The sequence below is a fragment of the Nannospalax galili genome, unplaced genomic scaffold (genome assembly GCF_000622305.1).
Source record: "Nannospalax galili isolate Female #2095 unplaced genomic scaffold, S.galili_v1.0 scaffold1023, whole genome shotgun sequence".
Lineage (NCBI taxonomy): Eukaryota > Metazoa > Chordata > Mammalia > Rodentia > Spalacidae > Nannospalax > Nannospalax galili.
The window spans coordinates 791,807-799,791 of record NW_008349234.1 but is presented as its reverse complement, the minus strand read 5'-3'; positions in this window follow the sequence as shown (position 1 = coordinate 799,791).

The following is a 7,985-nucleotide window of genomic DNA, read 5'->3' as shown; positions in this document are numbered from 1 at the left end:
TTAATAGGGAAGGGCAGAAATAGACCTTGTCCTGAAACTTTTCTGTTGTCTCTAGATCTGGTATAGACCATAAAATAGTTAAAGTAGCCACAGCCATATATAAGGTATTAAAAATTATTTTTCTAATAATATTTTACATTAAGCTAGGTGGGTGGCACACACCTGTAATCCCAGCACTTGCAAAGGCAGAAGTGGGAGGATAGCTGAGAGTTTAAGGTCAGCTGGTCTACCTATAAGTACCAGGCCAGCCAGGGCTGCATCATGAGATTTACCTCAATAAAACAAAGAAAGAAAGAATATTTTATGTCATAAAATGTTTATAATACTGAATTAAAAGGATACAAAATTTTATGTATATTGGGTTAGGATGTAAGTTAGTGGTAGAGCATGTGTGAGGTCCCTGAGTTCTATCTCCAACACCAAAAAAGGTATATCATGTACTATTTTTGGAGATTTATTTTTTATTTTATTTTTAATGGGGGGGTATGTGTGGTATGTGCCTGTGTGTGCAAGTCCTGGGGAAGCCAGAGGCATTGGATTCTCCTGGAGCTGGAGTTATAAGCATCTGGGAACTGAATTGAAGTCCTCTGCAAGAGCAGTACATGCTCTTAATCACTGAGCCATCTCTCTTAGTCTAGTTCCCTAACATGCATTATTGTTGTTGTCTTGAGACAGAATCTCCTTTTAGCTTCAGCTGGTCTGGAACTCACTATGTAGACCAAATTTGTCTCCATCTCACAGATCTGTCTGCCTTTGCTTTCTGAGTACTAGGATTAAAAATGTGTGCCACTATGCCTGGTTCCTCTTTTTACTTTTTTTTTGGTCTTTTTGAGACAGGGTCTCCCTGTAGCCCCAGCTGTCCTGGAACTCACTATGTAGACCAGGTTGGCCTTGAACTCACACAGATCCACCTGCCTCTGCCTCTGCCTCTGCCTCCCAAGTGCTAGGGTTAAAGTCATGTGCCACCACTCCAGGCTCCCCTTTTTACTTTTTAAAAAATTTTTTATTTTTTATTTTATGTGTAGGAGTGTATTGCCTGCATGTATGTGAGTGCACCCGTGTCGTGCAATGCCATGGAGGTCAGAAGAGGGCTTCGGATTCCCCTGGAACTGGAGTTAAAGATGGTTCATAGCTGCCATGTGGGTGCTGGGAATCGAACTCGGGTCCTCTGCAAGAGCAGTCAGTGCTCTTAACTGCTGAGCTATCTCTCAAGATGGCCTGAGTTGCCCAGGCTGGCCTTGAACTCATTCTATAGCCCAGACTGGTCTTGAACTTCTGTCCTGCTACTTCAGCCTCCTAAGTGGGTGAGATTATAATCCTGCATCACAGCAAGCCTGACTTACTTTGGCTCTTATAAGTGCTCTTGTGGGGCTGGGGGTATGTTTAGTTGGTAAAGTGTTTATCTAGCATACTCAAAGACCTAGGTTTGATCCCTAGTACCACATAAACTGAGTATAGTGGCACATACCTGTAATTCCAGCACTTGGGAGGGAGACACACACACCACCACCACCACCCCACCACCACCGACAACAACAAAAACTGCACTTGTAGGCAACCACTTCCCCTTTGCTGAGGCCCTGTTGTAATCACAAAGGAACAGTGAGGGCTCAGCCTCTAATCAACTGGAAATTCTATGCTGCTGTTGAGTTACATGTGTGTGTGTATGTGTGTGTGCGTACAGGCGCATGGAGGCCAGAGGACAACTTTGAATACTATCCTCAGAAACGCCATCTATGTCCTTTGATTCAGGGTCTCTCATCATCATTTGCTTGGAGTTCAACAGGTAGGTTAGACAATGGTGAGCAAGTCCTAGGGGCCCCTTTGTCTCTGCCTCCCCAGTGCTGGGATTACAAGGCTATGCCACCATTCCTGGCATTTTTACATGGGTTCTGTGGGTTGAATTCAGGTCTTTGTTTTTGCCAGGCAGGCACTTTACTGACTGAGCCATCTCCCTAGCCCAAGTTAAAAATTATAGCAAGCAGACAATAAAGGTTCAAACTCCAGGAGTTTTTGCCTCTCAGGTTTTTGTCTGAATCTTTACGGATCCTTCTGGAGATACTCTATGAAGAGAAAAATAAGAGGCAGTGGGTCTGGCAGAAGTGAATGCTATGATAAATACCAAACTTGTTTTGACTTTATTTCATGTTCAGCTACTACACAGGATGCACTTTTAAATGTTTTTCCTTCTGCCTTTTGTCTATGCCAAAGGTTATCTTTACTTTTAAAATTGTTTTATTTTTATGTGTGTATGTGTGTATTTATGACAGTGTATACAGGTATCTGTGGAGACTAGAATGGGGCATTGGATCCCCTGGAACTGGAGTTACAGGCAGTTGTGAGCAGAGCCCAAAGTAGATGCTGGGAACTGAACTCTGATCCTCTGCAAGAGCAGCAAGTACTGTTAATTCCTGAACCATCTCTCCGGCCCCGGTACTTTTCTTCTAAAATTTAAAGCTGAGAATGGTGGCACAGGCCTGCAGTCCTAGCAAAGTCCTGTTTAACGTGTTTCCCAAGATACAGCCACCATTAATAATCTGTATTTTTCCACTCTTTGGAGCCAGTCTGCTAGGGAACAAATTCTGGCCCTGCCAAACTTAGACAAGAATTTAACTTCTTTACACCTAACTCTTCATATGTAAAATGGAGATGATAGTAGTACCTATTTTATAGGACTGCTTCATATATATTAAGCACTTAAAACATTGCCTGGCAATAGTAAGTGTTTAGAGCTAGGGAAATGGCTGTGCAAATGTAAGGACCTGAGTTTGAATCCTTGGAACCCTTGTGAAAGTTCACATGGTAGCATCCATGTCTCTAATCCCAGCATTCCTACGAGAGAATGGGAGACAGGAGCCTGAAGCTTGGGGCCAGCAAGCCTGGAGTATACAGCAGGGAACAACAGAGACTTGCCTGCAAAGACTGACACCCAAGGTTGTCCTCTTCCTCCAAATGTATGCTGTGCACTCACACTAACATATGCACATACATATGTACACACAAGATAAAATAGTAAGTGTTCAATAAGCATTGGACTTTTTGCCCACTGAGTATGAACGTTTTCTTTTTCTTTTTAATTTTTTTTTAATGTGTATTCGTATATTGCCTGCATGTAAGTAAGTGCACCTGTGTTGTGCAATGCCTGCGGAGGTCAGAAGAGGCTGTCAGATCCCCTGGGACTGGAGTTACGGACAGTTGTTAGCTGCCATGTGAGTGCTGGGATTCGAACCCAGGTCTTCTGCAAGAACAACCAGTATTCTTAACCGCTGACCCATCTCTCCAGCCCTGAGTATGAACATTTACTATAAATGAAATGCAGTCACTGGGCCAGTGAGATGGCTCAGTAGATCAAGGCACTTGTTGCCAAGCCTGATGACCTGAGTTCAATCTGTAGAACCCATATGGTGGAGAGAATTGACTTCCAAAAGTTGTCTTCTAACCTTCACCCATGCTCTGTAGCTCCAGGTATGGGCATATGCATGTACATGAACACACACATACACACACACACACACACACATACACAATAAGTAAATTTGGTTGAAAAAAAGATTTTAATTTGATTATCTGGGGCTGGAAAGATGACTCAGAGGTTAAGAACGCATACTGCTCTTGCAGAGAAGCCGTTTGGTTCTCAGCACCCATGTCAGGTGGCTCAAAACAACTTGTAACTCCAGCTCCAGGGGACTTAAAACACCCCTTTCCTCTGTGGGCACACCCCACCCCCATACACATAATTAAAACATAATAAAAAGTAAATATTTGTTTTGTTTTTTGAGGTAGGATCTCCCTGTAGCCCCTGCTGGCCTGGATCTCAGAGATCTGCCTGTCTCTGCTGAGATTAAAGGCATGTGCTACCACACTCTAAAAGTAAATCTTTAAAAAAAATGTGATCACCCTATACTTCAATTTGGTTTCCTCCCCAACCCACTACTTCACAGGGTATGTTGGATACTTTTGGTATTCCTATGAGGAAGTTTCTTCATTCTTGTTAGTAGCTACATAATATTTTATTGTATTAATGTATCATAATTTATTTAATCTCTCAATTGATGTTTGTATATCTAATTATAAAAGATGCTGCAATGAATTTTCTTCACCTTTGTTTACTTTCAAAGTACACTTTGGGATAAATTTATACAAGTGGGGCTTCAAAATGAAATCTATTTAGAAGAAAATACCAATAATTTATAACACCATGGTTGTACAAATCTATGTGGTATACACATTATTCTATAACAAACCTTCTATGTGGTATTATACACATTATTCCTTGATAACACAATAAGCTAACTGGTTGAACAGGTGATTCCAGTGTACCCTGCTTTACTTCTAAATTAAAAGAATTTTCATAAAATCAGGTGATAGGTTTATTGGTATTTTTTCTTTTGTAAAGTAACTTCATTGAGCTATCCCCTGAGAAGCCATTCTTATTTTTATTGTTCCTTATCATGTGTCCCAGTGTCTCCATGTTCTTTAAAAAAAGTGCACAGCTAGTATGTAATTGGGCTGCCAGATAGGACTGACACTTTCTCAGGCCACAGCACTGGGGGTAGGTATGGCTCTGATTCCTAGAGGTATCAAATCAATGTAAAACTAGGGAGACAGCTTTGATAAGGCATGCTCAGCTAGGAAGTTTTACAAAGTAATAGTGAGGAGAAAAAGCAACATACAGAAGGTAAAATACCTAACTAAGGGCATATTTGTGGAAATTGCATTCAATTGGTAATGTCTTCATTTAACGTTTTATACACACACACTTTAGTTGTTTTGAGACAGAGCCATGCTATGTAGACCAGGCTGACCTTCAACTTGAGACAATCTTCCTACTTTTGCCTCCTGAGTGCTAAGATTATACAGGCATGTGTGTACCACCACACCCAGCCTGTATTTTTTTTTTTTTTGAGTATACTATTAAATACAGTAGGCATGCTAATTTGAATGACAACTTCATTCTTGCTCACTTGTCTTCTCCCTTCCCCTCAGTGTTAGGTGACCCAGCCTAGGGCCTTGCACATGGTAGGAGAGCCCTTTACCACTGAGCTATAGCCTCAACCTGACAGTGTCTGTTTCTATGCTTATTTTGCAAAAGGCAGTTACATTAGAGCAGAATTAAGTGCTTAGATGAAGAAAGTACAGTGTGCTCTGGGAGCACGTCAGAGGGCCCTAACCCAGTTTGAGAGTTACCGGTCTGGGAAGGCTTCCTTTGGGAGTGATGAAGAAGCAAGGAGACATTAGTTCTCCCTTGAAAAAATGACAGTGGGAACAGAAATGGAAAAGAGCGTTCAATACAGAGAACATAGCACATGCAGGACTAGAGAGGAGAGGAAAAGAGGGAGGGATGGAGGGAGGGAGAGATTGATTGATTCATTGACTGACTGATTTGAGGAACTTCCAGTGTGGCTGCAGCGTAGGCTTGAATAATGGGGTTGGCAGTTGTGGGAAATGTAAGACTCACAGTTTGAGAAGGATGCTAGATCCTGGAAGGCTGCTTTAACTACATTTACATATTTTATTTATCTGAAAGTAGATGGAATACAATGTTTATAAGTAGGGTTTGCCAGGATTGTGTGTCTGTTAGATCACTCAGGTGTGAATACTTGTTAAGTAATCCAGGGAAGAGATTTTGATGGTTTGAACTGGGCCAGGAGCTGGGGGTGGAAGAGAAGCAGACAGATTGGAGAGACATGGTCAAGGCTGGTGGTCAGGGAAGGGAAATAGGGAGGAAGAGCTCACTGTTAACTTAGGTGTCTTGGGGAACTGAAACTAAGACGAATAGAGAAAATATGGAACAAGGAAGAAAATCATGAGTTCAGTTTGGACCCGTAGAATTTGGGGGGCCTGGGGGATACCCAAGAGTGGTGCCTCTTGAATGCATAAGGAAGACCTGCCTGAGCTCGGATCCTCAGCACAAACTGTAACTAGAGTGTGGGAATGTTTGACATTGATGGCTAAAGACAAACAATGGAAAGGAAGCCCACAAAGAAGGCATCTGAAAGGCGGAAGAGAAAAGTTCTTTTCACGTTCAAAAACGAAAACACGGGCTGGAGAGATGGCTCAGCGGTTAAGAACACTGGCCGTTCTTGCAGAAGACCCGGGTTCGAATCCCAGAACCCACATGGCAGCTAACAACTGTCTATAACTCCAGTTCCAGGGATTGGATAGCCTCTTCTGTCCTCCACCAGCATTGCACGACACAGGTGCACTTACCTACATGCAGGCAATACACGCATACATATAAAATACAAATAAAATAAAAAATAAAAATGAAAACTCCTAATTATTATTTAGCTCAGTTAATGGAAAGATTAAAAGAGATGACATGCCTGACAAATAGTAAATGGGTAATATTTTTATTTTCCCTCTCCAGAAAAAAGATTACTCTAATTATAGAATTTCAGTAAATTAGGGACTTGAAATCAAATAAGAATCTGAGACTTCAAACACAAACAGGTCAAGAGAGCTAATTAACTATTAGGGGGTGGGTGTGAAGAAAAAAGGGGTTGTTTGAGATACTAAGAGATTTGACACTCCTGGCAAAGTTACCTGTAAGGGTTTCTAGATGATAGTTGAAAATGGTATCTGAGGAAGGTGATTCTGCAGTCTGACATATGTCACTGGAAAAGTGGACCAGCAGAAGGGAACCCACATTAATTGTGGTTGGGTTGGAATCTGAAGATCATCAAATGTTGGAACAATGGGAAGTTGGAGAAATTAATTACGGTCACTCTTGAAATACCATACAGCCAGTACAATTGTTTCGGAACAATATTTAGCGGCACAGGAAAACAAAATTTGTAAGCACATCACAAAACAATATGAAGCCTATGAAGTAATTTTCTGTCAAATGCTGTGTATCTAGGTAGGAAATAGATAAAATTATCTCTAGGGTGCGGTTTTCTTTATATTTTCCTGCACTTTTCAGTTTTCTTTTTCAAACTTGTGCTGCTTTTATAACCGTGATAAGCTATTTTCTGAAAACAACTCTAGCAGAACTCAGAATGTAGGGATCCACATTCCAGCACTACCCTAGCCCTTGGGGATGCAGGAAAGGAGACCCATGGGTGTGGCCCCGAAGGTCTGAGACCTAGCGGAAGGGGAGCAGTGACGAGGCGGTCCTCCTGCCCGCAAAAGCAGCGCCTGAGCAGAGGACTGACCAGGGGATCGCGCCTGGAAGCACCCACAGCCAGACCTTCCCTGCCCATTCCGCGCGCGATACTAAGCATGGGAGGGGCAGGACACCTGCCCCTGGACTGCAGGCTGCGGAGAGAAAGGCAGGAGGACCCGTGCAGTCGGCTGCCTTTCTCTAACCCTATTCCCAGAGCAGCCTCCGCGGGGATCCGCGCCAACCCGCGCGCCCGCGGAAGGTTCGGTCACTGAGTAGAGGTGGGAATGTGGGCGGAGCTTCGAACCGGAGCTGTGATTGGAGCAACCAACACCTCCCGGGAAGAGGGAGAGCGCCAGCGGGGGATGCACCGAGGCGGGTACTCAGAGCTCGCCTCCTAATTGGCCAATTGAGAGAGGAACCGGGCGCTATCTCGGTGATTGGCAGGCTCCGGACAGCCCTCGGAAATCGTCTTGACTTCGCTCATTGGCATCCTGCAAAGGTAGGCGGGATTTGTTCATCGTGTGGAGCAGATGATTAGCTGGCGGCGGAGAGTGAGGGTGTTGGGAGCGAGCTGGACGGGGGGCGGGGAACGCGGGCGTCCCACTTCTTCCTGGTTATTGGCTGGTAGCGCGAGCGGGGGTGGGGCCAAGGCCCAGCGGATGCCTGCGATTGGCCGATGATGGCATGAGTGACAGGCCGGGAGGCTCGCTGCGCGACCAGCGGTTTGTTTTTCGGAGCGTTCCTGAGGTGGAGAACAGTGGCCGGACAGAGCGACTTCGGGACTGCGGCACTGGCAGGCGGGCGGGCGGAGTGGCGCCGCCGAGGCCGGGCTGGGCGAAGCCCGGGAGCGCCGGGGATGTAGCGGGCCACCCTGCCC